Genomic DNA, 27,516 nt, shown 5'->3' on the forward strand with positions numbered 1-27,516 from the left:
TATGAGAGTCAAAGCAATATGAAACAATCCACTGGACAATTAGATCATCTGTCTTTACGAGAACCATCATTTTGGAAAAGCTTTTTGTATACGGATTGGAAAATAAACACTCCAGGTTAGGGTTGTGTTAACTTGAAAACCTTGATCTGAAATATCTTAACCAGAAATTAAACAATAACCAGGTTGTTTGTAGAATGTGTTGTCCCTTATTGCATTGCTGTTACGAGTTTCTCACACATTCCAGAAGATTTAAGATCCTAAAGTGTGTATGTTATTGTCCTTTTACTTAATTTGGTGATAGATTGCGCAGGGTCAAGCTAATATTTGTAAATCATCCCAATGTAACCTTTGCAACAAAAGATAACACAATATTATTCTGACGGATAAAATAGCTAAATGCATGTGCAATGAATCCTCATTCAATACAAGTAAGGATTATGCAGCTACAGACTTCTTGGTCTGGTATGACCAGCTAATGGTGCAACCCAGTCTCACGGCATTTTGTGTTATAGTCACGACATTTAATCTATTGATTCGTGTTCAATAACACGATTTTCCCCTTTTTTTTTTTCGTGTCACACAGTACGATTTTAAAACCAATGTATTTCTATTGCTAGTATGTTTCGTGCCTGCAAGACGTCTTTTTGTCCGGTCTGGTCCTGGAAGACCGGAAGCTGTGGGGTTCATAAAAACATCTTCTTACTCAATATCAAGCCACGATTATTGTTTTTATTTTTAAATCGTATAATGTCTGACTTTTTTTGTCGTCTGTGAGGAAAAGAAATGGGGCTCAGAGCCTCAGAATACTGAAATATTTTTTTCCTTCTAATTTCTTATTCTTTTCTAAATAACACACTGTTATTTACTCAACAATAACACACAATTATCCATGGTTTTTTAAATTTGTTTAATTACATGACCGTATACAGAGGCGCGGGAAGGTATTTTGAGTGGGGGTGCTGAGGTGCTGGACTCCAGTGAACACTATTACGGGCACTGTAGAGCACGCACAAAAAAACTCCCCACACGCAAACACACAGTAAACCCGCGACTATTACAATGAAGGCTCGATAATCAGCTCACGGCATATAGGCAGGGGTAAAGTGCTATTTTTTACGAGTGGGGAGTGGACCTCACCTCCTCTAGGGGGGTCCGGGGGGATGCTCCCCCGGGAAGATTTTTTTTAAATATTGAAGTTAAAAGCATCAACAGTGCATGACATTAAGGATTTTGGGAGATGGCCTTGTGGGCCATCTAAGCTAATTTACAGATGGCCCTGAGCCCAATAGAGATTGCTCTGAAAAATGCATGCGGACGAAATGCCACGAAGGGTTTGGGGGGCCTCCCCCTAGAACATTTAGATTTTTGCAGGTCTTAGATGCTGTCTGGTGCATTCTCTAGACTGAATTATAAGATGAACCACCACAATATTACAATTTCAATTTTATTCTTCATTTCACTTGTTTGTTTGTTCTTGTTTGTGTTTGCTCTCTTGGATGCCCTGCATAGCTATAAGAAATACTTGTTGGTCAAGATACTTTCCATCAGATGAAGGCAAATGCCTTCCCAGATGGAAAAAAGTAGAAAACATTACATTCAGTTGTAACTGCGAAAACAAACATTATTTACACTATTATGGTCCCTGTTAAAAATGTTTTTAATGTTATCTACTGTAAATTGGTCGAACGAATGCCTCCTCATCCGGAAGCTGACCGAGCAGACCCGAGCAGCAGTCGAGAGGAGCCGAGCGCATCCGCGAAGCAAACAAAATGGTGACGTCAGAGTTCCCGTTGGCCGGCAAATCTAAATCTCTCCGGTCAAAATAATTTCCCTTTAGCGCAATACCGCTTCAGTTGTGCCACTTATGTGACAGACAAAAAGAGTATGTGACAGACAAGAATAGTCCATTCTAATGTCTAACACTTAATGTGGAGAAAGAGATGTCCTGTATGGGTTGATTGTGCGTTGATCTGTTGGTAATGCCTCGGGGTTCCGGTGGGCATGTAAACAAATGCATAATGCTGCGCTATACTTTGTGGCCTCACCCGGTTGCATAGCAACAGTTATTGTTTAGGTGTCTTTTAATTAGCAGGTAGTCATATCATTAGCTAGAACTAGCTGGATCTGATCGATATGGACATAAACGCGAGTGAAGTCTAATCTGACGGGAGAGAGAGATCAGCTGCTGCTGATGAGTCGACACGCAGCTTTGCATGATCACATGCAGCGGTGAGCGGACAAAACACACACTTCAGGTTAGAATATCACACGTAGCTATTTTAATGAACTCTCAAACTACCGTAACTAGTTATAGATATGTTTAGTTTTACTGTCGGGTCACTCATTACTGGATCCGCGAGCTGCTGGCATAATAGATTGCCCGATCGGGCAACTAGCAGGTGAGGCTTCATTGCCCGAGCTAAATACTAGATGGCCCCGGGCCATCGGGCAGTCCTTAATGTCGAGCCCTGATCAATCTGGTGCACTTTGAGAGCAACATTAAGAGATCTATGGATACATCTCCCAACACCCAGATGAAACACAACTGTAAGCAGATGTTCTTTTTCTTTATGGATATTTTACAAATCACTCCCCTTTCAAACTGTATTCTTGTTTTACTGCCATATAGTATTTCATAACTGTTTTTCCTTTATTCTGTCATTTTTTTTATAACTATAATGATCATATGAAGGTGTGCCGCGGAAATAATATTTTGAATAATTTTTGACCAAAGCGTTTGAGACCCACTGAGATAACTTAGACTAAAGTTAATTATCTAAACACTCAGAGAGTCCTTTAGCTCACCTGAGCCTCTCAGTCTGAGAGGAGAGCTCTCCTCCAGCTTGTTGTGGAACAAACAGCTCCGTATGTCCGTTAGTGCAGCTAGCTAACCAGATGCTAACAACACGGTCCCTGCTGCTGGCAACGGTCCCTCTCTCTCTACCCCTCTCTCATACACACACTAAATGCGCTATTTCCGCACACACACAGAGCCGCGAGCTTGAATGACACAAGCACACTTTTATTTCCATGCAACTCTCTGATTGGTCTGGTGTCTTGCCTCTGTTGCATTCACTGAACACGGGAAATTACAGCCCTGCCGTCCTTTCTAGTGTCTTGATGAGGTTCACGTAAAGCACGGTTAATGTATTATATTATTGAGGTAGAATTGTCCGGGGCTACAGAAAAACATTCGGGTCAGGCCAAAATATTATTTTACCAACAATGTGGAATTTATTGGCTACATATTACACAGATTATGCACAGCGGGAGCAGCAATAACCGTCAATAATAATTCAGACAGGGGAGCTCCGCACCCCCTGCCTGCCGCTAGGGGGTGCTGCAGCGCCCTCAGCACCCCCCTTCCCGCGCCCATGACCGTATACAGACGTAGGCCTATATGGGACATTTCGAGCATCATAGCGATACACAGCCACTGAACTGATTACCCATGATCCTCAGCTATGGTTTAAGCTCGCTAATTGGATGTTTTAGCCGCAATGCACGATGGGTTATGGTGTTAATGCGATATGAAATCCGAAAAACATTTCGGAGTTTAGGATGGCCGAAGACACTACCCATAATCCCCAGCTATAGTTTGGGACCACATTCCCCGTGATTAATCTTCAAGCTCTGGGTTTGGATGTTGGAGTGGCAGTGCGCCAAGGTTACGCCGAGCGTCAAACAGCTCTTTGAAATGGAACGAAAACCACGGCAGACTGTCCCCCCCCCCCAGAACTACACATGCTGGCTATTGTGTTTCGCAAAATGTTCTATGAGACGTCTCTACTGGGAACGTTTTAATTTCTCCCACAATTAGAAGTTGCCAGTATTAACATAAAATTAATAAATGGGTGAAAATCGCTTGTATCCATAATGGGCAGCATTAATATATACCCACAAGACAGCTCATCGTTACTTTGTAATTCTACTCCACTACAATTCAGGGGTTAACCTGGTATTTTTACTCCACTTCATTTATTTTAGTTACTTTACAGATTCTGATTAATGATGTGAAATATAAACAACCCTTAAAGCAGAATTTAGTTACACCTGAGTCAAATTCGGGGAAGGTGATTGTCAAGTGCCAACAATCAGGCGAGATATTTGATACAGTAGTTGGTGCTCGAGAAGACTAAACATTTGTCTGCAGATCCCTATAAAGTATATTCATTACTCGTTATTCTCTACTAATAGTTAATTAAAGACTGTATAATGGCTATTTTGCACATCCCTTTCAAGATTTCAAGATTTTCTCAGGTTTATTGACATATCATATACACAACTACGGTGTAGTTATGCAATGAATGAAAAACTTGGGTCGCAGGTTCCTCAATCAATATGTGTGTATACCTCCACCATGAAATTGTCATATTCTGCACATTTCTTATACTATCCACACACATCTTATAAGAGTATAATTAACATGTATAATATCAGTTAAAATAAGTGCTTCAACATAGTTAACATTGCAGGAATGCAATATATTAGACGTTAAGTACTTTGTCAGGCTTAATATTTATCTGCTTATACCCCCAAAGGTTTTTTTCTTATTTAAAAGAAGACCTTAATCTAAAGTATTATTTAATGTTTAAATAAATGTTAATTCGTTTTTCTGTTTTGCACATCCTCCTATTAATATCTTTGTACATCCAGCACTAAACGGTTTTATCGTAGAGATCACTTACAGTATCTTCTTGATTTTTTATATTCTATATTTCTATCATTGACCTTCTACTTTCCCCCTATGAGTATGCACTATGTACTGTATTTTTTTCATCAAATATAACACATTAAAACAATAATTCAATAACGTGCTTTAACTACTAGGTGGTGCACACAAGGTACACACAGCCATAATAACTTTGTATTATTAGTGTAGGACACTTAAATAATGTATGTATAACATCTGAAGATGTGTAGTTTTATTCATGTTTTCACATAAATGTACAGCATATTGCTATATTATTTCACATGTTTTACTTCTACAGATTAATATCTGATTTGTAAAACAGATACAAAGGTATATATGTCATTTAATCGTAAGCTATTGAAATTCTGAATCCATAGATGTGTCTCCCATCACCCAAAACCCCTGACTATTCTCTCAACTCAGTATTTACATTCTTATATTCAAAGAAAATCAGTAATATCTTTAAAAACTACAAGTCCTTTTGTATCAGCTGTGCACCGTTATGGTGTAAATATAACCTATCTACCAATTGGATCAAATATAAAAGTCAGCCGAATTAATGTTGATACTGCAAGGAGACGTATTGTGTGAAGAGAAATTGAAGATTTTGTTTAATTGCTGATATATTTATGGTCCACGTCACATATTCAGTTTCTGTGGCAGTTCTTCCAGCTTGTCTAGAAGTCTTCTAATCAGGGCTCTATAAATAGAGAACTACGGCAGATGTGTAATATTTAATGCAGCTGAACCGTGTATTACAATGTCGTTATGTGATGACTTCCAAAGAGAAAAGCAAGCACACTCGGAATAAAGTATTATTTTTTAATTTTTTTAAATGTTTTTCGGATTTCATATCGTATAAACACCATATCCCAACGTGCATTGCGGCTAAACAATCCAATCACCAAGCTTAAACCATAGCTGAAGATCTTGGGTAATCAGTTCAGTGGCTGTGTATCTGTTTCCAGTTATTTTATTTTGAAATTCAGTTCCTGTCGGACGCCAAAAAAGCCAGAGATTATGGAATTAAACAAATAAATAAAAACAAGGATAATTGTGTGTTATTGTTGAGTAAATAACAGTGTGTTATTTAGAAAAAGAATAACAAATTAGAAGGAAAAAAAGATAACAAAAAATACAGATTTCAGTATTCTGAGGTGCTGAGCCCCATTTATTTTCCTCAGTGAAGGCAAAAAAAGTCGGACATTATACGATTTAAAATTTTAAAACAATAATCATGGCTTGATATTGAGTGAGAACCATAGACTGTATATATAAAGAACATGTTTTTATGAACCACACAGCTTCAGGTCAAGACCCGACCGGACAAAAAGACGTGTTGCAGGCACGAAACACACTACCAATAGAAATAGATCGCTTTTAAAATCGTTCCTTGTGACACGAAAAAAAGTGGGAAATCGTGTTGATGAACACGAATCAATAGATTACATGTCATGACTATAACACGAAATGCAGTGAGACTGGGTTGAATGGTGGCTAATGTTAGCTCACCTAAATCTAGCAAGACAGTGGCTATGTTGGCCGGTGTGAATGAAACTAGCCTCAAGCTAATGTCTCTTAGGAAATGAAGGGAAATTCAATGTGCCATTAAAACTGTAGATGCCACTTGTGGTCACAGCGGCGGCTGTTGAGAAAATTTTGCATGGTCTCGCTCTAAGTGAGTGTACAGTAAATAGGATGTGAAAGCAGCACTCTCAGAGCAGATAAGGGCCTCATAAAGTCCTCTTTATGAGATGTCTGTGGCTCCATGCATTTTTAAAAACCCCGCACTGGAGACAGAGGCGTTCCACCTGTTTTTCAGAGCGGAAGTGACAGTCAACATGGCAGGCTGGGGATAAATGGAAGATTGCATGCAAGACTCTTCTTTTTGCCTCTTTCACTCGCACTGTTTTACTGTGTTTTGCTGTCTTCCTGTTCCCGTCAACATTCTGTCTTTACCCTCGTCCTATCCCCTACATTGTCTCTGCTCTTCTATCTCACTTCCTCTCACACTCCTCTCTTTCTATCTGACAGCAGTAGGGCTCCTCTGGGAGGTAATTAGGAAAACTTCAACAGAGACACCCACAGCAGCTGCTGAAAACAAGGCATTCAATACTTTTTGCTCTCCCTTCCTTCATTACAATAGCAAAAGGCTGGGAGTCAGGGGGAGAGGATGATGGGGGAGGTTGTGCAGGTACTACAAGGACATCTTTAGGGAGTAATGTTGGTGGAAATGCTGCTTTGGTAAGCCCACACTTTTATATGCCAAAGTATCTGACAAAAGTATCAAATGACTTGTACCTGCCGGTGTAACTGGAAAAAGGTCTCGTCTTGTCTGCAAATTGGCAGCTCTTAAAGGGAAGTTGCCATACAAATCTGAGAATGAGGCTATTCAGAGGAGACACATTTTAGTTATGTAGGACAAAGTTGCTTTTCTTCCTTCAAGCAATTTGTTCACTTTGTTGAGACAAAGAAAACGTGTTATTTACCCTTTGCCCATTGCTCTACAGGCTAGTAAACCAAACTGTAGGATACATCCCCAGTAAATGCACCTGATGGTCCTTTCCCTCTGGGGTGATTTCAAGTGTTCTTCATCAAGCCGCATGGTCATTGTGCTCCTCGCTTTTCACACTGTGAGTGACCTATAGTTCAAATATAACAGCTTTTTCTTTCAACACTGTTGTGGACCATGAACTAAACCTTCAGCATGATGTTTTGGAGTCGATTTTCCCTCATTACCATGTTTTGAAAGGGGGTGGTTCTTCTAAATTCTATTTCCCCATGTATCTCTTTGTATGTTTCAACCAAATGTATTGTATTTGTCTGCAATGCCTAGCTGTTGTAAGACTGTACCTAGGCAGAGCTTGGAGCTAAATATTCTGTTTACAATCTTAGCTTTGCATATTAGCATGCTAACATTAGCTAACTCAGTGGCTTCCAAGGTGGGAGGCACGAGAGACCAGGAGGAAAAATGGTTATTAAAAAAAAAAAAAAGGCACACGTTTATATGATCATTATAGTTATAAAAAAAGTAAGAGAATAAATGAAAAACAGGTATGAAATACTATATGACAGTAAAACAAGAATAAAGTTTAAAAGGGTGATTTGTAAAATATCCATAAAGAAAAAGTAAATCTGTTTACAGTTCTGTTTCAAATAGGTGTTCAGAAATGTATCCATAGATCTCTTCATTTTGCTCTCAAAGTGCACCAGATAGATGCTTTTAACTTCAATATTTAAAAATAAATCTTCCCTGGGGAGCTTGCCCCTGGACCCCCCTATGTAAGGTCCACACACCACCTATACAAATAGCACTTTACCCCTGATTACACCTATATGCCTCGAGCCTTCATTGTAACTGTCACACTGTGTATTTGCGTGGGGAGTGTCGCAGTAGAAAATTCCACTGTAGCGAACATTACATTTAATGGGAAACCCTAAATGTTTGAGCACCCTCTATGAAACGTCAAGCTATCCCATGCACAGCACCCCAAAATAAATATCTGGCGCCGCCACTGAGCCTGACTATTTGTGTTGGGGGGGCCCGACTTATTTTTTTCTCCAAAGGGGGGACCTAACAGAAAAAGTTTGAGAACCACTGAACTATGCTAATCGCAAAGTACGTACGACGGTGATAGAAGAAAAGTCAACGGTCAAAGTCATTAGAAAACATTAACTGGGCTCCATATGAATCTGAACCGAATTCCATAGAAATCCATCAAATACAGTAGGTGGTAAGATGTTTAGCCAAAAATCTAATTCAGTGTAGCACCAACATATTTAGGGGATCATCCTTAGGGGTGCAAGAATGACTCTAGAATCAACCCAGTCTCCCGGCATTTCGTGTTATAGTAACGACATTAATCTATTGATTTGTGTTCACCAACACGATTTTCACCTTTTTTTCGTGTCACACAGAACGATTTTAAAGGCAATGTATTTCTATTGGTAGTATGTTTCGTGCCTGCAACACGTCTTTTTGTCCGGTCGGGTCTTGGAAGACCGGAAGCTGTGGGGTTGATAAAAACATCTCCTTGCTCAATATCAAGCCACGATTATTGTTTTTATTTTAAATCGTATAATGGCTGACTTTTTTTGTCGTCTATGAGGAAAAGAAATGGGGCTCAGAGCCTCAGAATACTGAAATCTGTATTTCTTTAAATCTTTTTTTCCTTCTAATTTGTTATTCTTTTCTAAATAACACACTGTTATTTACTCAACAATAACACACAATCATCCTTGTTTTTATTTATTTGTTTAATTCCATAATCTCGTGCTTTTTTGGCGTCCGTCAGGAACTGAATTTCAAAATAAAAATAACCGGAATTAGACGTAGGCCTATAAGGGACATTTCGAGCATCATTGCGATACACAGCCACTGAACTGGTTACCCAAGATCCTCAGCTATGGTTTAAGCTCGCTGATTGGATTGTTTAGCCGCAATGCACGTAGGGATATGGTGTTTATGCGATATGAAATCCGAATGAATAAAACTACACATTTTCAGATGTTATACATACATAAGTGACCTACACGAATAGTACAAAGTTATTATGGCTCTGTGTACCTTGTGTGCACCGCCTAATGGTTAAAGCACGTTATTGAATTATTGTTTTTATGTGTTATATTTGATGAAAATAATATTAAGAGTACATACTTTCATAGGGGGACAGTAGAAGGTCAATGATAGAAATATAGAAAAAAAATCAAAAAGATACTATAAGTGATCTCTACAATAAAACTGTTTAGTGCAGGATGTACAAAGATATTAATAGGAGGAGGCGCAAAACTGAAAAACGAATTAACCTTTATTTAAAGATTAGATAATACTTTAGATTAAGGTCTTTTTTTAAATAAGAAAAAAGCTTTGGGTGTATCAACAGATAAATATTAAGCCTGACAAAGTACCTAGATAGTATAAGAAATGTGCAGAATATGACAGTTTAATGGTGGAGGTATACACACATATTGATAGATGTCTTGTAATGCACTGTTTGAGGAACCTGTGACACAAGTTTTTCATTAATTGCATAACTACACCATAGTTGTGTATATGATATGTCAATAAACCTTAGAACATCTTGAAATCTTGAAAGAGATGTGCAAAATAGCCATTATACAGTCTTTAATGAACTATTAGTAGAGAATAACGGGTAATTAATATACTTTATTACTCGTTTCCATTCATGTCAATTGCAGATAAATGTTTAGTCTTCTCGAGCACCAACTACCAAATATCTCTCCTGATTGTTGGCACTTGACAATCACCTTTTTCCCTGAATTTTACTCAGGTGTAACTAAAGTCTGATTTAAGGGTTGTTTTATTTCACATCATTAATCAGAATCTGCAAAGTAACTAAAATAAATGTAGTGGAGTCAAAATGCGCATTATGTACACAAGCGATTTTCACCCATTTATTAATTATATGTTTTACATTTGATAACACCAATGCGTTTAATACTGGCAACTTTTAATTGTGGGAAAAACGACCAGTTTTGTGTAGTCTGGTGTGGTTTCGTTGCATTTCAAACAGCTGTTTGACGCTCGGCGTAACCTTGGCGCACTGCCACTCCAACATCCAATCCCAGAGCTTGAAGATTAATCACGGGAACAGTAGTCCCATCGCCGTATAGACTGAGAGTCACGTCATCTCCGTTCACTCCAATGGACCACTTTTTTACAGCAATGGCGGATCGTGGAGCCTCTCAATCGTTCCCCGGAAGTTAGTGCCAAGGCTAGCAGAGCTGTAGAGTTGCAGCATAATAGACCGTTCTTGACGGACTTTTAAAGGTAAGAAGAAGTTTAAAGATTTATATTTCGGATATTATCAGTACATCTAATTCAAATTAACATGTGTATTAAAGGATGTCAGTGGATTATCCCTAAATTAGTAGATTTAGGGAACGTTTACAGATAACAGATAAAGCTAGGATACCGGATCAAGTTAGCAACACACGTTGAACAGCCTTTTAATTGTAAATTCCGTTCTCTTAATGTCATTTCGTCCAACGTTGTTGAATTAGAGAAGAGGGGCTTCTAAACAGGATTGTATGCGGGGGTGGAGGGAGTTAAATATTAGATAAATATAACTTTGGTGCGTGTAAGAGTGAGTGTTTATGGCAGAGCCATATTGTGTCCTTGTGATTATGTTGATTATTACCTGTCTGTATAATGTTGCAGCTCAGCTGATTTTGAATTGATGGCAAAGGGAGAGGGACTTAAGTGAGAGTGAAAACACAAGGTAAGTTTAATACTACTGTTTTATATAAGTAAGCATACTAAACATGTATTCTATCACTGTATTATATAAGTAATCTTGTTAGTAACCTACTGTATGGCAGGTGGAGGGGCAGTGATGTTACAGGTGGAGGAGCAAAACTGCAAGACTGCAAACTCACAAGACAGAGAAATCAAAGTTTGTTCTCCAGAGAAGAGGTTGATTTCACTTCATTTATTTCATATTTTCTAAAGATGTGGAAATGGCAAAAAAAAAAACTTGAGAGCTGCAACCAAGACAACTGTAACAACATGAGTAGAGAGCCACCAAGGTTTTTCAAGTCCCTCTCTTACTCCATTTTGCCAACCCAAACTTCCAGGTACATGACGGGACACCTTGCTTGTTTTTGTTGTTTGCGCTCCTCTGGCTGGGTGCTGGCAGGTGGAGGGCAGTGATGTTGGCAGGTGGAGGGGCAGTGATGTTAGCTGTTACACACCAGGCTCAAACTTAACACATTGCATCCTTCTTTGCAGTGTCCTTATTCCTGGAAGGGGAATCTGCAATTCTTAGTGCAGACTTTGCTTTTTTGGTGATTCCTTCTTGGCTCTTTAATTTTCTCTTTAATTTTTTTAATATATCTGTTTGACTGGCTGCTGGTTCCCTTGTATGCTGACTGGCTGCTGGTTCCCTCATATGCTGACTGGCTGCTGGTTCCCTCGTATGCTGACTGGCTGCTGGTTCCCTTGTATGCTGACTGGCTGCTGGTTCCCTCGTTTGCTGACTGGCTGCTGGTTCCCTCGTATGCTGACTGGCTGCTGGTTCCCTTGTATGCTGACTGGCTGCTGGTTCCCTCATATGCTGACTGGCTGCTGGTTCCCTCGTTTGCTGACTGGCTGCTAGCTGAGTGGGTCGTGTCCACCCTCCCTGTCTCTCCTCACTAGCCATGTCCTCTCTTTCTTCACCCTCACTTTCCTTTCTCTCAGTCTCCCCATCCCTTCTTCCCTCAATCTTTGAGACTAATGTAAGTAGAAGACATGGCACTGTAGATTTTCGAACTTTTAAAATATTATACCACTTAAAAATAAGAAATATGACTTTTGTTACTAAGAGTTCATACTTATTATACCTGTGTCACCTTTCACTCTATAGCTGTGATCATGAGCTATGGGCTTTGTAGATACAGGTCCCGGGGTGAATCGTGGTGCAGGGGCCCTTCTCATTTTGACCACAGGGCGATGCACGAAGATGGTGGGTATAGCCTCTGCTCTCAGCCTAGTCTTGCCCTTTTTTGTCTTGACAAACTGGTCTGCATCAAAATGTGCCTGCGGAGTGACTTGAGGTTACTTCACAGACAGAACAACTCAGTTTTGTCTGCCCACATATATATTCCATAGTGGTTTAATACACAGTATTAGGAAACACTTTATACTTACTGGACATGTTATACTCATTACATACTGTATATAAAATATGACCAAGAATGTGAGACAACTTTATAGAAATTCCTATCACATCTGTTACTGATGCCATTTGTCATACTTTGTTAAACTCACAAATAATAAAGTTCCATAATTTCAGTTGGGAACAAAGACCACACCTTATCTCCCCAAGGCAATTTCCCATCCAATAGGTGTGCTATATAGGTGTGTATAACCCTTTCTCCTGTCTGTTACTCCCTCTTTCAGCACAAGAACCAGAGGGGGATTCAATGGAGCCTGAATACCTGCACTGAGACCCTCACCCTGCACCCTGATTCTCAGCTCTGTGTTTTTCAAGCCTTTCCCTGTTTTTTTGTATTAAACAAAACATTAAGCTTTCCCAATGGTGTGTTTTTCGTTTTGTGAAAAAGTGCAAATGCAGTGTTTGTATATAATAACCTCACATATTTTTTTGCTGTTGGTCGTGAAATTGCTCCTGCTGACTTGAGCCAGCCATTTTTTCCTGCGCTCTCTGTCAGTGGGGAAGCCGTACATTCGTACTCCTTTCTCTGAGCGATTTGAGCATCCCCAGGCAGCACAGCAAACCATGGTGGCGACTAGGAGGCAGCACAGCAAACCAGGACAACACGGAGGAAAAGGCACAGACAAACTGCATGATATGCTATTCAATGTTTATTGAATTCCATGTATTTGCAATGGATGTTCCTAAAACAACACATTTAACATCATCATCATCATCATGATGCTGCTGCTGCTGCTGCTAGTCTTTTGATAGTCACCTGTCGGTCTCCTGTGCTTTCTGAAAGCCATAAAGATGACATTAGTCATTTAGATAACTTGTGTCCTCAATTACCATGGGATTACTGAAACTACCATGAATTTAAGAAAATGGTAGAAATTAATCTAATCTGAATTTTGAAGCATTCCTTTAGATCCCCTCCCTCTAAATATATCAATAAACATTAGAAAGTGATGCTCCTGACCACCATACAAGTTTAAGAAGATAATATTGGTTTTAAAGAATTCAAAGCTATAAACAGCAACAGGCTCTTTAACCCAAGGCACTGTTAGCCTAACATGTAAACTAGTTGTTCACACTAATCCTAATATTATCACTTAATATTAGCAAATTCTATTTTATTTTTTAAAACATATTGATGTAAATACATACACATATCGATTTGTTGTATAAATATTGCAAATCAAAACCTTTATTCACTAATAATTACCAAAAATCGTAGTTCTATCTCCTGTTATCAATGCATTCACATTGCCCGCCATGAACTTCCGGGGAACGATCCTCGTCTACATGAACCACGTGACGATAACCGTTTTTGGACTTCCGCTGTCGTAACTCTTCTATCTATATGGCGCTGAGTAGTCCTAAACGATAGCTGGGGATTATGGGTAGTATAGTGTAGGGATGGGTATCATTACTGCTTATCGGTATCGGTACTTTTCGATACTCTTATCGATACTTTTCAATAATTTGGTGCTCAAAATTATAGACATGAATACAAGATGTGAAGATTAAACAATAATTGTATTGTAATTTTCTTGCAGAAATAACTGTATAACTTATACATTAGCTTCTCAGAAGCAGACACAAATAAATACAATAACTTAAAGGGGCCTGGCTTGCCCTATCATGCTTTTTGGGGTTTTTCCTCAGACAGAGGATGAAAAGAGAGCCTTTTTTTTTATTTTTAACATTTGTAAATCATTTACATCTTCATCCAGACATTTCAAACCGACAACCTAGCTCGACAAGAGATCCTTAAAACATTGTCCTACAGTGACATCATGCAAAAAAGGCGAGTACGTATATTATTCTGGATTGTACTTTTAAATGATCACAAAATAAATGATGTGCTGAACTGAAACACGTCAAAATGTGTCTGAAGGTTTAAACATAGAACAACATATTTGAGCTTAACATATGTCAATTCCTAGTAAACGACCAACAATTGCTTAACCATACATTGAAACGTTGACCTTTAACAACATTTAAATGCAGTTTTCCAATTCGCAATGACATCTGTAAATTGAACTGGTTTATAAAGCATTCAATGACAGGCCAAATTATTATAGGTGTAGGAGCTCACATTAATACACTGTCAGTGTTAATAAACTAAAAAAAGACAAGGCGATGTGCCTGCAAGACCCCACTCAGGTAAAAAAAACATATTACCCGTGCACAGCAGCTAACCTGCCTGCCTTCGCTCAGGTTACATTTACACACGGCGCGGCTGAAGCCCACTAGCACTATTAGCACTAGCAGTATCGCTAGCAGCCATATCCCACACGGAAAGAAAGTATACGAACATATATGCCAATATATGGCAATTATATGCAGAATATATGCTGCATATATGCCATATTCAGGTTCATATATGTGCATACATGTGGATTAATAGGAGATATGTGTCATATTTAGCTCATATATTTCCACATATATGCCAAAGTCAGGTTCATATATTTGCATATATTTCCTACATAATGCCTCATATATAGCTCATATATCTGTCTTTTTGCATATATGTCATACAGAATGCCTACATATATATAGGTCTTTGCAAGGTAATGTGCATATTATTCCAAAGTTCTATATAACTACGTGAATTAAATCATTGTACTTATTTCCATTCAATGCAGATTGAGGTCTGTGGATTGCCAAAGACAATTCAATGTATAAAGACAATATTGTTTGATTACGGTATGTTTTATTGTATGAAGCAACATTTTTTGTTTGAGCCACTGACATTAATCACATTCACTAAAAGGTAGTATTAAATGTACTGTTGTAGTGCCGAGGACATGGAGTCGGAGGCGGTGCAATGGAGATGTGCAAGGGTACTTTAATAGAGAGCAGAATAGGACATGTTGTCGGGTCGCAGCCCGGGTCGACAAGAGAAAGAGCCAAGAGGGCACACACTATATATAAGTCACCCATAACATGTCCGTGTGGGAACAATAACCGCAACTGTAGTTCCTAGTTTGAATTGTGTCCCAGTGGTTAAATAGGTGGTCACCACACAAGCCCCCCCAGAATTCAAACAGGGCAAAATAAATCCTCGCGCCCTAGGAGGAAGCACCATCGGGGCCGACGAGGGTGTGGTCGCAGGTGAGGACCGGGCCATGGAATGGGCCACGAAAGGGGGCCGCAGGAGCGGCTAGGGGCCCTAACGAGGGCACCCCCATTGGGGGCGGGCCGGAACGGGCCGTCGTAAGGGGGCCGCAGTAGGTGTCGCGGAGAACCCAACAGGAAAAAAACGCAACCCGGCCGCAGGCAGACGCACAACGACGGCGGGCACGAAGTCCTCAGCAGGCGTTGAGGTATCCCCGGAAAGCAGGAGAGCAACCCGGCCGCAGGCAGACGTGCCGCGGCGGCGGGCATGAAGTCCTCAGCAGGCGCTGAGGCGTCCCCGGGAAGCAGGAGAGCAAGCCGGCCGCAGGCACACGTGCCGCGGCGGCGGGCATGAAGTCCTCAGCAGGCGCTGAGGCATCCCCGGGAAGCAGGAGAGCAACCCGGCCGCAGGAAGACGTGCCGCGGGGGCAGGCATGAAGTCCTCAGCAGGCGTTGAGGCGTCCCCGGGAAGCAGGAGAGGAACCCGGCCGCAGGCAGACGTGCCGCGGCGGCGGGCATGAAATCCTCGGGAAGCAGGAGAGGCCAGACAGGGTCCCGGAGCGTGCCACCCAGGGCGACGTCCGTAACTTTTGAGGCGAGACAGGGTCAAGGAGTGCACCACCCAGGCGTCGATGAAAATGTGAGTGGCGTCTGGAACCGCCGTCGAGTTGGTGAAAAAGGTGAGAGTGTCCGCATGAGGTCAACCGGCTGGTCGAACCTCCTCTCCGGCACCAGAAAACTCAAAAGGGCCAATAGCCGTTAGCACTAGCCGTTAGCAATAGCCATTAGCCGCTAGCTAGCAGCCATGGGTAGCTGCTAGCCGTCGTTAGCCCCACGTGGTTAGCCGCTAGCTGGCAGCCATGGGTGGCTGCTAGCCGTCGTTAGCCCCACGTGGTTAGCAGCCGGGATGTGCAGCCGCACGCCCCGAAGAACAAACCCACGAGGTAGCAATGGGGTTGCTGGTCGACCCAGCAGGTCGTGCATCATCCCCCCGTTGTATAGAAAGCCAATGCGGGAACGGCGAGCACGCACCGAGCCTCAGTCCGCGTGCCGGTGGCAGCCACGGACGTCTCCAATCAAACCCCGGCATTTCGAGAAAGGAACTCGAGTTCCTTTTGCCGTGTTCGGCTCCGTCCCGGAAACTTCCCAAGACGTATCAGGGTCACCAGTGTAGTGCCGAGGACATGGAGACGGAGGCGGTGCAATGGAGATGTGCAAGGGTACTTTAATAGAGAGCAGAATAGGACATGTTGTCAGGTCGCAGCCCGGGTCGACAAGAGAAAGAGCCAAGAGGGCACACACTATATATAAGTCACCCATAACATGTCCGTGTGGGAACAATAACCGCAACTGTAGTTCCTAGTTTGAATTGTGTCCCAGTGGTTAAATAGGTGGTCACCACACTGTACCAAATGAAATGTTTTCAATCCTATGTAATTTATAATACCCTTAAATGAACAGTATAAACTAGGGATGCACCGAATATTCGGCCGCCGAAAACTATCGGCCGAAAATGGTTAAAAAGGCCCTTTCGGCTTTCGGCCGAAAGGGTTCTAGCACCAAAAAAATATCACCGAATGTCAGAGAACAGGGTTACGTTGGTAAACTAACGTGTTGTGTGATGACGTAATCAAAACGCGGCGACAAGCACGGCGCGCGACCATGCTCGCGGCTGGCTCACAGCCAACATGTCTGCCGCTTGGAGATATTTAAAAATATCAGAGAAAGAGGCGCGGATTGCGATTTGTAAAACGTGTTCAGCTGACAATTCTCGAGGGGGTGTAACTGCAAAGACTTTCATCACTTCGGGATTACTCCACCACTTGAAATCAAAACACCCAGACAAATCAGCGGGGCAAGATCAAATCACAAGCACTGACAGCGAGAGACTGTTCAGCGCTGCCTCTCATGTGCTTGATGAGAAGAGGAACAGACTTATGGCTGATAAAGCAGAGAAGCTAATGGTCATTAAAAAGAACCTCCCATTTTTCCTTAATAAGTAGACAAGGCTGGCTTATCATAAGCTTATCTAGTTCTACATGTCTACTCTATACCCACTTCCCTGAACAATTTTCATTGTGAGTTATAATTCACCATCTCAGGTTATCATTAGGGGGAAATGACAGCAGCACAGTGTTCAATATATTGTACTTTCGGTATCTAAATGATACAATGTTGTTTACATTGCTCATGAGGACGGACCACCTTATTTGCAGATTCTTGAAATTGTAATTTAATTTGTAATTGATTGTGGATTTTGTATCCAGTTTTCACTTTATGTATCTTTATACAATGTTTACTACTTTGCTTATGAGGACAGACAACCTGATTTACAGATTCTTGAAATTCAATTGTAATTTCATTTATAAATAGTTACATTCATGTGGATTTGTATGCATGCACTTATAGGTGCATTTGTTGTTGTTGAAGGCCTGGCTGTCACAGTCTTTATTTACACTATTTTGGTGTAAGCCTACTGGCCTAGATGTTTATGCAGTTTTAAAGCACCTTGGCTTTGTTCTGAATGCACTTTGTTGTAGTTATCCTACAGAGAAAAGAAAATGCACTTGATTTGGAATTAATGTACTGTATGCATTCAAAAGTGCTGAATAAATGTTTTATGGACCCATAATAGTGATTATTATTTAAGTTAAGTTAAGTTTTGCCATAATCATTTATTTTTCCATAATCAGGCAGCTGAACAACATTGGTAAAAAATGTATACATTATATATATATATATATATATATTTCTATTAATCATTTTCGGCCTTTCGGCATTCGGTTTTCGGCCAACTGTTTCCTATTTTCGGTATTGGTTTCGGCCAAGACTTTCCCATTCGGTGCACCCCTAGTATAAACACATTGCTCCAAGGTTATTATAGCCAACTGCAACTATGAAACTAACAAAATAAAACTAAAATAAAAAGACTAACAGATTAGTTAACTGAAATAAACATGGCTGCATGTACAAAAAGGAAAAAGGAAAAAAACAAAAATCATGGAGAAAATTTCCTATTTGGTATGGATAACATTTTGGGGGGATATGAAATCTAGTTTCCATTTTCTTTTTTGCAGTGTCATGTTAATCCATTAAAACCAGGAAAGCATCTTTGTCATTTTCAGCCATATTTTATACTTTAGCTATTCAAAAATAGCAGATATGCAAGCTCATATCGCATCACTTCATACCGCGCTATTAACTAAAATCTTTGGTTCTGGGGGTCCCTGGAACAAAATATTTTGAGATGGGGTCGGTGGCCAAATATATACAATTTTGGGGGTCCTTGACATTAAAAAGTTTGAGAACCACTGATATAGCAACATTTTTTTTGGAGAAAACTTAGGATTTAAAGACATTTGTAGAATGGGCCTCAGGTCTTAATGGGTTAAAATTGTATAATGTTTACACAATACTTTTCCCTGAACATTTTGAATCTCACCCTAACAAACATACTGTATTATATCAAATAAAACACAAACATTTAAAATAATTGAAATTTTAAGCAAAGTCAAAACAAAAGAAAATGCAAAAATGTTTAACTATAATAACCATACTTAGTTCTCTTAGATTTTCTTTTTCAAATAAGAAAAAAAGAAATGCTTGGATTGTTCAACCCCCATGTCTGTCTATTTGAGCATTTCACTGTGGTTAATGAATGTGAAGACAAAATCTACTTTCATCTTCTCAGTTTTATCGTTTATATCTTACAAGTTGATCCATTTTTAAACTGTTTGGGGCAACGGGCGAGTTGGCAACTGACTGTCTGTTTACTCTACTTTAAACCGAGACTCTCTGACAGGCTAATGCTGCTATCATGCTACATGTTATTTCACCCAGGACCGGAACCGGATGTTTATATCTGCTCGACGTCAGCTGATCAGTTTAAGATTAGTAAATTAGTAAATATTTGATAATTGTACATTATTGTTAAAACACATAATCTGAACCACAAGTTTTCACTAAATGTTACCTTTAATTTAATTGTTTACGTTTTTTTATATTATTCGAGAATAATAGAGACATTTGCTGCAGAATGTGACGTCATAGAAAAGCGCCACTCACAAGGAGCGCGCATTCATGAAGTCATCCCCCTGTTTATGTGCACGCGCTGCCAGAGTGCCCGCTCTTTCAAATTCCAACCGCTCGCGGATACAGGAAAACACAACAGACAGAACAAACATATAAATTAAATTACATTAATGTTACCATGTGCACGTTTGCCTTGGTGGAGTGGACAGAAGGTAGTGACAAGAGCATTCTGCCGATTGACTGTGTTCGAGATTTTAATGAAGAGCATTACTTGAATGGCGACGAAGAAACTCCTGAGGAGTTTTGGGTGGAATGGCGCCATGGACGCAAGGGAGCTAATAGACAGCCATCAACAACAAGCTGACCGAGCTCAGGGTTCGCCAAAAGCAGACTAAATAATTGACATTTATTGACAATAAATGTATGTTAATGACTTATACATTTTGTGTGTTGTATTTTTTTTTGTAGGTAGGCTATGTATAATCCTTGAACATAGGTGTAAATAAACATATATGCACATATAGGCTAAACGTATATGCGCATATATGTGAAACTTATATGCGCATATATGTTTTACATGTGCATTTGTGTGAAACCTATATATGCAACCTATATGTGCATATATGTGCAACCTATATGTGCATATATGTGAAACCTATATGTGCATATACAGTGCACCCATATATGTACATATATGTGTGTGCATATATTTGCATATATCGATATATATGTACATATATGTTCAGAGACATATATGTAGGGGTCCAATTTCGGATATGTCACATATATGTTAAACATATATGTGACATATATTAAAAATATATAGGTTCATATATATTCCTTACATGTGGGATTGTTTAGGCTGTCAAATACGCTGCACCGTTTTAGATTCAATGAGTTTCTCGTTTGCAAATGCTTAATTAAGTTGCTTGTGTTACCCCATTAAAAGCAACTAATTGAGTACATAGATTGCACCTTGCACTATCGCCACTACATTTTTTAACCTGTTAAGCCCCAAGCCTGTTTTTCAGTTCTCAGGCTTGAAAATGACATTCCCAGAACAAATGACCATATCTTCCCTTCTAAAAGGGTTAAATTAATAATATTTTTTCTCAAAGTTGGATGTAGAAGTGTCAGAATCAATATAGATGTTTTTATTTTAAAGTAAATTCAGATTGAACACAGTAAAAAAATGTAAATTATTGTGTCCGTCCAAAAAAAAAAAAGACTTGTAGTGAAAACCAGTGGTGTAGTGGGCGTTGGACGCGGGGGTACGCTGTACCCCCACTTATTTGGAGCATGATCTTTTTTTTAATAGTCTAATAAATATAAAATCATTGCCAGTGTGTATTTGTTGTAATAATGACTAAAACATAATACATTTCACAGTAATTATAATAAAAAAATAAAAAAATATGATGTTTCGTCATCACGCTCGTGACCCCGCGAGCCAGCTCGCCGCCCGCCGATTTTGCGGCAGCTCTTTACCTCAAGAACGCTAACGAAAAAGCTTTATAATGGCAGGCTAACATGTTTTACTTGACTTCTTTTCCAAAAAGAATATAATTCACAAGAAGAAAGAGCACTGAAGCTACAAGTGAAGCTGCCACTAGTACTACATCCTCTGAAGAGCCGCCAAAAGACTTGGATAATGCTAGCACTAACGTTAACGTTAGCTGCGCTAGCAACGTTCCCCTGGCTAGCTCAAGGTCACCTTTCCCAGATGCATGGACGGAGGAGATGTGGTGTAGGAATCAAGAGGCATACCCGTGGATAGACTGCAAAGCTGGGAAACTGGGCTGCATAGTTTGTTCATCAATTTCGGATTTATCAGTCTCCCCAAAACCCAAGGTGTGTGTGTGTGTGTGTGTGTGTGTGTGTGTGTGTGTGTGTGTGTGTGTGTGTGTGTGTGTGTGTGTGTGTGTGTGTGTGTGTGTGTGTGTGTGTGTGTGTGTGTGTGTGTGTGTGTGTGTGTGTGTGTGTGCGTGTGCGTGTGTGTGTGTAAAGCAACGCTGTCTGCTTGTTTTCAATAAGTTTGTTTGCTATATTTTTCATTTTGTTTATTTAACAAGTTAATTTCAGGACAACTTTGGGAATTTTGTTTGTTTGTTATGAGTTTTAAATAGATTTTGAAAGTGGATATATAGAGAGAGAGAGAGAGAGAGAAGGAGCACTGTCTGCTGATTGCAATACTGTAGCAATATGCAATTTAGGCCTATAAATTGTTTATGTAACTTATGTGCCAGTGTGTCCATGGTTTTGAGTCTGTGTGTGTTGAGTGCAGGGCCGTCTGCTTTTTGCGCTACAGTAACTAAAGTAGTACTTAGCATACTGGTAGCTTCTGTGGACCTGTCTGCCCGTTTTGTGCACTTGTGTGGCATTGTTTGGGATGACCTAATTAAAATAGCGTCCCCCCCAGTAAAAACATCCCCACTACACCACTGGTGAAAACCAACCTTGAATGATGGGATGGTAGACTAAAATCTTTAGGAATCGAAACTACAACATATAATAAGTACCCTGTCTCAAGATTGATGCAAAACAAGTGAAATTTGACCTTTTTAGAGATATTTAGCAACAAAAATACTTCTGGGGTCGTTTGGGTGGATTTCACCTATCTCTGGCCCCCCTTGCTCGATTTTGCTGATTGACATCTCTTTCTAACCGTCAGAGCCAATGGAATCGAGGGAAACTCCCACATACTCTGGCTGGTTTAGGTCCTATTTGTCTGAACGCTCTCAGTTTGTGTGTGTCAACAATGAATCTTCCATGCAAACCAAAGTTAGCCATTGAGTGCCACAGGGCTCAGTGCTTGGACCTATCTTGTTCACACTATATATGCTTCCGCTAGGCAATATTATAAGGAATTATTCTGTTAATTTCCACTGTTATGTGGATGATACTCAACTATATTTATCCATCAAGCCTGATGAAACCAATCACCTAAATAAAATTCAAGACTGCCTCAAGGTCTTAAAAACGTGGATGACCTTAAACTTTTTGATGTTAAACACGGCTAAAGCTGAAGTTATTGTAATCGGCCCAAATAATCTACGAAACATAAAGATATACTAGTTATGGATGGCATTAATTTGGCCTCCAGTGAGAATGTAAGGAATCTTGGTGTTATATTTGATCAGGATTTATCCTTTAACGCCCACATAAAATCAATCTCAAGGACCGCCTACTTCCATCTACGCAACATTGCCAAAATTAGGCATATCTTGCCTCAAAAATGTGTTACTTCTAGGGTGGATTATTGTAACTCCTTATTATCAGGGTGTACCAATAAGTCAGTTAAGTCGCTTCAGCTGATTCAAAATCTGCAGGACGTGTACTAACTAGAGTTAGGAAAAGGGACCACATTACTCCTGTTCTGGCTGCCTTACACTGGCTCCCTATAGAACACAGGATATAATTTAAAATTATTATTCTCGCCTACAAAGCCCTTAATACAATATTACAACTTTTTTGCGATATTTTCAACACAATATACTTGTACCTTTTTTTTTTTGTAGGGCTTCAAGATATTTTGCATGTCATGCATAAACACGGTGTCATCTTTCTTGAAACTGACGTGCTGTCCGTTTTACAAACAAGTTATTTTTCTGCTTCTTCATCCTCCAAATTTTCCTCCCCCGTCCCTCGCCCTTCAGCCATCACAATAACAATCAAGGTGGATCTGTGAAATGAAACACCTCTTCCCAAAGCGTGACTTCCCTATTGAGGGCATGCATCGGGGGCAGTACGGTCTAAACCGATGGGCCAAATATACTAACATGCAGAACGTACGGTATGTTTGAAAAAGACTAACCATTTATCAAGTTCAAGCTGTCTTTAAGATGTGACATCGCGCTCTGACTTTTTCCCGTAAAATCGTGACAAACTATTACTTATTCTTAAATTTGAACTCTTGCTGCTTGGTTGAAAATGATGGATGAAAAATAATTTTTTTAAAAGAGTCAAACAGCGAGGGACATTATACTGGTGGAAAAAAAACCTCTCAATTCTACAGATGACTCCCCCCACTCAACGCAATAAGTCCCACCCCACTCAGCAAATCATCTAAAACGAAGGACCCCACTAAGACGACCGTTGAAAACTAGCCATGGATCTGAGAAAAACCAAGTCTAATGTTCAATCAGGAGAGACGTGATGTATGAAATACATGTTTATTATCGGGTCACATTATATAAATGAAACATAATGATGACAGTTTATAACAAGTGAATGAAATGGTGTTTGGCGATTAGGCCCGGGTTTGGTAGGATGTCATTCGGGAAGGGAAGAACCGTTTCCGATGAACCCCCCCGGGTCTAGACACTGGTGGCGGTGATGAGTGGTTAGGTCCGGTTGGAAAGGAGAAAGTTGAGCTTGGCCCTGAGTTGGAAGCAGGAGGCGAAGGGGTGGAGGAGGGTTGCGCGTTGACACCTGGAAGACAGCTGATGGAAAACGGGAGAGCATATATAGAGGGATTAACAGGTGCGATAATTAGGCTTGTAAATGGAGGGAAGTGATAGGTTAGCTTGAGGAGTGGCGCTCCCTATCATTTAGTGAAGGGAGCGAGTATTGCCATGACGTGCAATACGAAGTGATAGGTCTTCCTGCCTGAACTTGCGCTGAAATACATTTCAATCAGGAGAGACGTGATGTATGAAATACATGTTTATTATCGGGTCACATTATATAAATGAAACATAATGATGACAGTTTATAACAAGTGAATGAAATGGTGTTTGGCGATTAGGCCCGGGTTTGGTAGGATGTCATTCGGGAAGGGAAGAACCGTTTCCGATGAACCCTCCAAAAGAAGTCAAAGTATGAAGTACTGAACGTGATGAAATCTTACCTTGTGGGATGCAGACGAAATCTATGGATGAAATGAGAGGTTAATACATGTGGGGATTTAGACATACTGATGCCTCCTAGGCATCCTTCCTGGACGTACAGGGCTTCCTGGACGTACAGGGCATCCTGGACATACAGGGCATCCCGGACGTACGGGGCGTCCCGGACGTACAGGGCATCCTGGACGTACAGGGCATCCCGGACATGCAGGGCTTCCCGGACGTACAGGGCGTCCCGGACGTACAGGGCGTCCTGGACATACAGGGCATCCCGGACCAACGGGGCATCCTGGACGTACAGGGCATCCCGGACGTACGGGGCAACCTGACTTCGCAGCGACACATTTTATACAGACCCGAAGGTTACAACCTGGACGTACAGGGTTAGATATGCAAGGATAAACATGAGCCGCGGGGCGAATATACGTGCTGACATGCTCAGAATCACCATCAGTTATATGCATACGTACCAATTTTAAGGTTGGAGAGACCTTTGGATAGCCAGCACGGCACTGAGGTCCGGACGAATGTAGGATGAGAAGCGGTTGTTGTAAGGAAGAGGAATAATTACCTTGATTGGTTTGCTGCCCTATCCTGAACGAGCCCTGAAATGCTCTTAAGACACCACCAGTTATATGCATGTTTACCATATGTAAGCTGGAGAGATCTTGGATAGCCGGCACGAGCCGATGCCCGGCAAAGAGGGAGATGTAGACAATGTAATGCGGCTGTTAGCTTGAGTACAATGATGCATGAATATCATACTCTGCTTAACATAATCCATGTGAGCATGAAACCAAATATATGAGTGCAATATGAGCAGTATGAATAATATTTGCTTAGGTTAATACTGAGACATGACCCATGATATAGGCAGGGCTCAACGCTAACTTTTAAAAGTGGTTGCCAGGCTGGCAACCAGGCATCAGCTTTTGGTTGCCAAACTGAAAATACGGTTGCCCGTTTTTAGATACCTTATATTTTAAATAATTAAGATGCTATACAGTTCTATACATCAACTTAATAATGAACATGTAACAAAAAAGAATGTTCAAATGCTTTACAATAAGTAATTAACGCACTTATTTGAACCTAAGTGGTAGTAAACTTGTCCACCCTCGATTGCTGGTATACAAAATACCAGTAGTGCTGCTGTTGTCCTGTTCTTCATAGATCCCTCACAAATGAATTGAGCAAGTCACTAGTTTCTTGATCATCCGTTGTCTCCATTTCAAATGTGGATTTTCTTGACCTTTGTGCTGACCCCCACCATAGACCCATTGGCCCTTCAGCATTGAAGTCTTGGATTGCCCAGACTATTACATTTATAATGTTAAATAAATGAAAACCATTCACAGTTAAACATTGGATATTAATTATTGATGCTGTAAATTACCTTTAATATGTCTAACTATATTTAAAATGTGTTACCTTTTTATAGAAGTGATTATAATTTTATGCCAACATTTTTATATGGTAAAGTTTCGTTTTACACTTTATTTTGGTAGTAATAAGATCGGGACTCTTATTTTGAAGGAACTTTTACCGGAAGTGAATGGAAAACATTCCTCTTTGTTTTTCGTTCGGGTTTACCTACGCTTTATCAGTTGAAATACTTTGAACATTCGTTTGAGAAGTTGAGGTGTTGGCTGAACTTTTTACCACACAGTCAAACAACTTGAGTAAACATGCATCGCTTCCTGGCTCCGTAATCACGCCAATGCATGTGCAATTTAAGTATCAGTTCCGACTGGTCACAACAATTAAATATCACTCTTAATACAACAAATATGAACATTAATCTATTTTGGGGTGCACGTTTTGCTGTCCTTATTTCTTTATGTTAAAAACTGGTTGCCACTGATGGCAACCAAAGTCCAAGAAGTGGTTGACATTTTTCTGAATGGTTGCCGATGGCAACCTGGCAACCGTTACTGTCGAGCCCTGATGTTTAGGACTAGCTTAATTAGCAGTTTAATTACGCCACGGTGAGACGTAGATGCTGATGTGCGGGTTGGGTGATTAGACTGTCTTCTATCATCTTACATGAACTTCTCTTTCTCCCTGAAAGAAACCCCCCCCAAAAAAACACGTATGGGCAGCATCCGTGGCTATGTTGAAGCTTGAAACTGCGGTACTTACTGAGCATTGTGATGGGTAGTAGTTACCTGAACTGCATAACTCCATGCTGTAACGCGTTACACCCGACGCTGCCTGAAACTCACCTTAACCCTGAACTAAAGCAACAATGCATAAACAAACTTCTCTCTTTTTTTTTTAACCTGTTTTAGCGGTGAGGCGCAGGGAAAGGAGGCGAGCCTGCTGCGCACTGAACCTGCTAGTAGTGATGTTACGTATTGCGGCGAGGCTTCGGAGCGTGTGTCGAGTAATCCCCAAGGCTTTTTGTGAGGCTTGTATCGTTTTGGGCCAGTGACGTCATCGATGACAAACGAACCTCGCTGCCTGTCGATACCACGTGACTGCTTCGGGAAGCGATTCGGATCGGCTGAACCGTTGAACCACAACGCTCATAATACCCATGGATGTATAACAAGAACCATATCACCCGTCCTGTGCCCGGGTCCGCTGGTGACACGATGGAATTAAAAGAGCTCAGACCCTCACTTATATAGAGGTCGGCACATGTCATGAGTATAAATAGATACGAGCATAAATAAATGTAGAAATAAAACATGAATAAATAAATGAATAAATGCAGATTAGATATAGTCCAGTGTTTTCGGGTAGATTCGGCGTGTGGGCTGTGGCTTAGCTGGAAGCAGCCGACCCACGACCGCAGGGTCCCCGGCTCAACGACCGGTCAACGCACCTTGTTTGCTTATAGAAGCTACAGCTAAATGAGATAATGCAGTTAATAAATGTATTCCTGATATGGTTTAGCCTTCTCAGGCTACAACATGGTTAAGTTTATGAATAATATTAAGGAATACGAATCCCTCTTTGCAATGTTTACCAGCCTCCTATAGGCTTTTCAATCGCAATCGTTCAACTGGAATGAAAACAATATTGTTAACGTGAAAATAGGATTTTATGTTCGTTGTTTAGAGATATTCTAAGGCTTTACTCATTGGGAACACAATGAGATAGAACACACTGTTGAGATTTCCAATCTGCCTGTTTTACACGCTTTGACCAGCAG

The 27,516-nt window shown here is 40.5% G+C and overlaps 1 long non-coding RNA gene across 2 annotated transcripts; it reads left to right on the forward strand.

Moving 5' to 3' along the window:
- The first annotated feature begins 1,151 nt into the window (after positions 1-1,151).
- LOC307035799 lies at positions 1,152-13,922 on the forward strand. Of its 2 annotated transcripts, none has more exons than XR_013807207.1 (3): positions 1,152-2,229; positions 10,378-12,159; positions 12,597-13,922. It is a non-coding gene; the product is annotated as an uncharacterized lncRNA (long non-coding RNA). The 2 variants fall into 2 exon arrangements; XR_013807208.1 differs by having other exon boundaries at positions 10,378-10,484; positions 10,875-13,922.
- Positions 13,923-27,516: the final 13,594 nt, after the last annotated feature.

The sequence above is a fragment of the Notothenia rossii genome (genome assembly GCF_949606895.1).
Source record: "Notothenia rossii genome assembly, chromosome: 4".
NCBI lineage: Eukaryota > Metazoa > Chordata > Actinopteri > Perciformes > Nototheniidae > Notothenia > Notothenia rossii.